We start from the raw sequence: 5,322 nt of genomic DNA on the forward strand, positions 1-5,322 counted from the left end.
TGTATGGTAGAACCATACAAATAAATTATAGACCAATCACATGGCGAACAGTTATCGTTCTGATAATGGTCAATCAATTGATTAAATTATTTGGACTTATAAAAATTATCACGAAAATAAATTAGCTTTACATACAAACTATATGGCAAACAGGTATATCGTTCCATGAATTGTTGAACAATGGTTTGAATTGTTGGGACTTAGGAGAATTTTCGCTGAATTCAGGTATATCGTTCCATGAATTGTTGATCAATGGTTTGAATTGTTGGGACTTAGGAAAATTTTCGCTGAATTCAGGTATATCGTTCCATGAATTGTTGATCAATGGTTTGAATTGTTGGGACTTAGGAAAATTTTCGCTGAATTCAGGTATATCGTTCCATGAATTGTTGAACAATGGTTTGAATTTTTGGGACTTAGGAAAATTTTCGCTGAATTCAGGTATATCGTTCCATGAATTGTTGAACAATGGTTTGAATTGTTGGGACTTAGGAAAATTTTCGCTGAATTCAGGTATATCGTTCCATGAATTGTTTAAGTATTATTTGAATTATTCGGACTTAGAATTTTTTTTGCTGTAGTTCAATTGGCTCAATCATACAATACCTGTTTCAAATAATACTAAGCGTTTGGCGAACAGTTATATCGTTCCATGAATTTGTAACCCTTAACTACCCCATTAGAAAATATTATGCCTCTCCCGCATAGTCAACAACCATACAGTCACCATTTGTCGAATGATTTTTCCTAAATGATCTTGATAATACACCAAATAGGGTGCAACCGTACATTTTCCATTGCCCAAACAATCTTACAATTTATTAAATAGGTCATTAGGTTCCCGCATAGAAAAAAACCGTTTGAAAATCATTTGTTAAATATTCAATCAACCTTTTATAAAATTGTATAGCAACTATTTGGTAAATATTTTTTTTAATTCCTCACTGTCTCTCAAATAGTGAACTATTCCCCATATATGTTGTTAGCAATATTCACTATTTGATTTTTTCTTCTAGCGACACTTTGTCAAATTCTTTTTGAAAGTTCATTTTTGCGTATATATTTTAGGGATTTCACCATTTCTCAAACGGTATTTTTATGGTTTTAAATAGTTATTTGAGTGATTTTCCATGGCGCGTTACATTTTGAGAAATGGTTGTAACAATTCGAATTAACATCAATTTTTAAGGGTTTTCGGGATTTTGAGCAAAAAAACAGTGCAGTTTTACTTTGTCCAAATGTTTTAATTTATTTTGTCATTTTAGTAGTACAATGATCGAAAAATCCTAAGCTAAAAGGGGGTTCCTTTTAACTGGTGTTTAATTTAGGGAGGAAGAGGTATTGCGTGTGTCTAAAGGTTTGACTTGTCAAAAAAGACATTTCTAATTCTAAGTTAAACAAATCTGAAGGAAACTTTCGCTACAGCAGGATGTTGATCAAAGTCGTACGCCCCATCCAGCACAACTGTAGCATTTTCGATGCCAGCTCCATCTTCGCCATCCTGTGGACGTCGTCAATTAGGTACTCTGCTTGACTTGAAATCGCTTGCGATAGGAAACGGCGCAGCTATATCACGCCGGTTATTCGTAGTTTGGAAGCTTCGAGTTTAGATAAAAGTGGCACCGCTGGTTGATGAGAGCGTGTCGCACCCTGATGACCTGTCGCACTTGACGAAATTCATTTTAAGATCAAAGCATGCTTCAGGTACAAACCTAGAAAAATAAAACAAAATAAACCACAATGTATTTATTTACAATATAATATTCAAGTCCCATGGTGATATTCCACTCTACGTTGAATACAAAATCTGCAAATAAATCGAGTTGCACATTTGAAATGAGAGAATTTAGAGAAAGTGCAAATCAAACAGAGTACTTCTGATTTATTCGAATTATGTTTGATGGGCAAACAACGAGATTCACATAAAAAAAAGCAAATGGGAATAAGAAATGAAACTTCTCGACATACATACCAGTACATTCTTTGTGATGTTTCCATTTAGGCCGAAAACTCTCGGGCTGCATTGGTTCTATTGCCAGCTCCGTCAACAGAATATCAACTGCTGCTTGGCCGCTCGAAAAGACTTTTTACTCAAGAGGAGGACGAAGAGGAGGAGGGAAGATAAGCTAAATATACCTATCTAAATGGCCGCGACGAACTTTGCCCACGACCATCCTCGACAATGTCGACTAGAATGCACAAGAACAGGTCCACACAATTCGGGATTCACCGAGAGAATCTGTCGCTAAAAACGCGTCCTTGTTGGTGGCAGCCGGGGTCGGAATCACAAATCTGAAAAGGTACTTTTCGTCGAAATCTGAAACAACATGATTGTTTGCATTAAAAATTAAATAAAAATTTGCGTGGTTATCCGGTTGATTTGTTTTGGTTGGTTCTTGGAAGTAAACAAACCTGGTGGATTTTCACGTAGCACTCTAGAAGCAAACACTTCTGTAAACAAACGATCCGGAAAACCACTCAATTGTCACCTTTGTATTGTTTTTCCTCCTCGGCGACTTCGATCCCGCTGGACGGAAGGATGGAACTTTTTTTTTCTAGCTGCTCACGGATGTAAACAAACGCAGCCAATACTTGCTGTGAGGATGGAAGGCAGTTCTTTTACACTCACTTTTGAAAACAAAACACGAACGCGAAAATAGTGAAGATGCTTATAAACAACCGCGAACCGTGACGACCACGACGAAACGCACCAAAACAAGAGGAGTTTTGACTTGTCAACTTTCAGCGCAGACCTCTTTTGACTGTCACTGCGCGCGACGGGCGAAAACAGAAATATAAACACTAGGGTGGGTACGGATTTTGAAAAGTTCTCAGATCAAGTTCTGGTGTGGTTCCCCTTGTAGGGCATACCCATAGGGACTCTCACGCCAAATTTCAGCTCATTTGGTTGAAAACTGGCTTGTCTCAAACGAGTTCAAGTTTACATGGGATTTACTATGGGAAATTTTGAATTTTCGTTCATTCGCTCCTACAGGCCTGGGGAAAACATGTAGAAACTTCTAGGATGGCCAGAAATGAGCGGAATCGTCTGGAGAACAACTTTCCCTAAGAGACCAGGTCGATTCGTTCAACCCCCATCGAGCTCAACGGCAATAGATCCGGGGTTTTCGGAACCAACCGTTTTCCCCAGAAAAGCATCAAATTTTCCTTAGCATGCTATGAATGCTAGATGAACACCGCGACGCCACATGTCAAACAGCTACCACGTGGACTAGCATCGTCTATAAACAAATTGTTTTCATTACTTTTGTACTATAGAATTATCATTTATGGTGATCCTGATACTATTTAGCTGTATTCTAAACCTCCAAATAAGAAAAAAAATTGTTATGGTGCAATTTTTACAATCACGTGGTAGCTGTTTGACATGTGGCGTCGCGGTTTTCATCTAGCATTCATAGCATGCTAAGGAAAATTTGATGCTTTTCTGGGGAAAACGGTTGATTCCGAAAACCCCGGATCTATTGCCGTTGAGCTCGATGGGGGTTGAACGAATCGACCTGGTCTCTTAGGGAAAGTTGTTCTCCAGACGATTCCGCTCATTTCTGGCCATCCTAGAAGTTTCTACATGTTTTCCCCAGGCCTGTAGGAGCGAATGAACGAAAATTCAAAATTTCCCATAGTAAATCCCATGTAAACTTGAACTCGTTTGAGACAAGCCAGTTTTCAACCAAATGAGCTGAAATTTGGCGTGAGAGTCCCTATGGGTATGCCCTACAAGGGGAACCACACCAGAACTTGATCTGAGAACTTTTCAAAATCCGTACCCACCCTAATAAACACAAGAGAGAGAGAGCGCGCGCTTTGTGGAATAGCCTTTCACCACATACAAGTTTTTGGTGTAAAATACAAAGCAAAATTCTAAATTCCGCATTTTTAACCTTCGGGAAGTCGCGTGTTTTCGCCTTTCTTACAAGTGCCCTTACAAACTGTGTACAAAGTACACGTACGCGACCTCCGGTGGGTTAATTCAGTACCATTTTTAAAAGTTACTTAGATATAACAAAATCACATCGTTTCAATGTTCTGGCCGGTTACGTTGCCACCAAACAGCAAGAACAAATTGCGACAAATTTCAAACCGTGAGTTTATCAAAAACGGGACATCCATCGTGTGGTTGAACAAATCATGCAGGAAGTCATCGCGTGTTTCCTTCAGCTCATCGGCCAGTTCCTCCTAGGTCAGCTCGGTCACGATGGCTTCGCCCATGATATGCAGGACACAGTTGCGCATCACGTAAGATTCCAGGTTCCTCAGTTCGTCGCTCATCGTGGACAAATGTGGAATGATAAGCTTCGGAGCGAGCATTCCCAGCTCCAGCAACTGGCTCATGTGCTTTGCAGTTTGGCTGTATCGCTCGATCAATTCCTTGTTCAACACCAGGTAGATCGAAGCGATGCAAAATCTACGTACAGCAGCATCACGCCGTCAGCGATCAGCACAATGGACGCTTCGCAGTGCTCCAGGATTCGCACTTGATTACGCTGAAAACGAAAGATTGTGATCATCTCAAAATAATTAAACGAAACATGTTCCAACTTACGGCCGTTGAAACAGATTGTACAGCACCTCAGCCTGCTCGTTGTCCTTCAGCGCCGGCACCCATTCCGCCTGCGGCACCCTTTGCCATCGCTGTCCTGCCGACAGTCCAATTCCGGTCTACGCGAGACACTCCGACCAAAATACGGACAATCTTGCCAAGTCAACCTTGACCCTAAGTGGGGGGAGAGAAAATTTTCGCACAAAACAATCACAAAAATGCGCACTTTGGCAAGTACCCAAAAGAGATCTTCACTCGTCGCAAATTCCGCGCGGATCCACGGTCGGAACGGAACGCAAAGGTCCCACCGGAACAAGGATACGGAGCGCACAAGGTTTTTTTCCTCCTCCACGAACTGTGCCGAATGTTTGGTTGTTCGCGAACTTTGTGTTTTGACAGACGTTCAAAAGGGGGTTTGGCCATTTATGTCGATCATGTCGATTGATTAATTAAGTCGATCTATATTATGCAATGTTGGATACAAGTGGAATGCATTAAAACTTGGATGCAACCAACGACATTGAAACGCATGAAACTTTTTTTTGAAAATGCAGTGCAAATAGTTGGGAATCGGTTTAGTTAGAAATATTGCAAACTTTGCAGAGTTTTTTTTTAAAGGACGAATAAACTATTGTCTTTCATATGTTTATAGGACCTAATAAAAAAAACTCTAGAATTTCAAACTAGGGTGTGTGTCTTATATAGTTTTTTTTTGCACTTTGTGCAATAATTAAACTAAAAGGCCATCTAATTGAATGTTG

The 5,322-nt window shown here is 40.1% G+C and overlaps 1 long non-coding RNA gene across 1 annotated transcript; it reads right to left on the reverse strand.

Annotated features, from left to right (window-relative positions):
- Positions 1-1,375: 1,375 nt before the first annotated feature.
- On the reverse strand, positions 1,376-2,776 carry LOC119765626. The gene is made up of 3 exons (XR_005276862.1): positions 2,413-2,776; positions 1,973-2,317; positions 1,376-1,712 (listed from the first exon to the last, which is right to left on the reverse strand). It is a non-coding gene; the product is annotated as an uncharacterized LOC119765626 (long non-coding RNA).
- Between the last annotated feature and the right edge of the window lie 2,546 nt (positions 2,777-5,322).

This window comes from Culex quinquefasciatus, chromosome 1 (assembly GCF_015732765.1).
Source record: "Culex quinquefasciatus strain JHB chromosome 1, VPISU_Cqui_1.0_pri_paternal, whole genome shotgun sequence".
In the NCBI taxonomy this organism is placed as follows: Eukaryota; Metazoa; Arthropoda; class Insecta; order Diptera; family Culicidae; genus Culex; species Culex quinquefasciatus.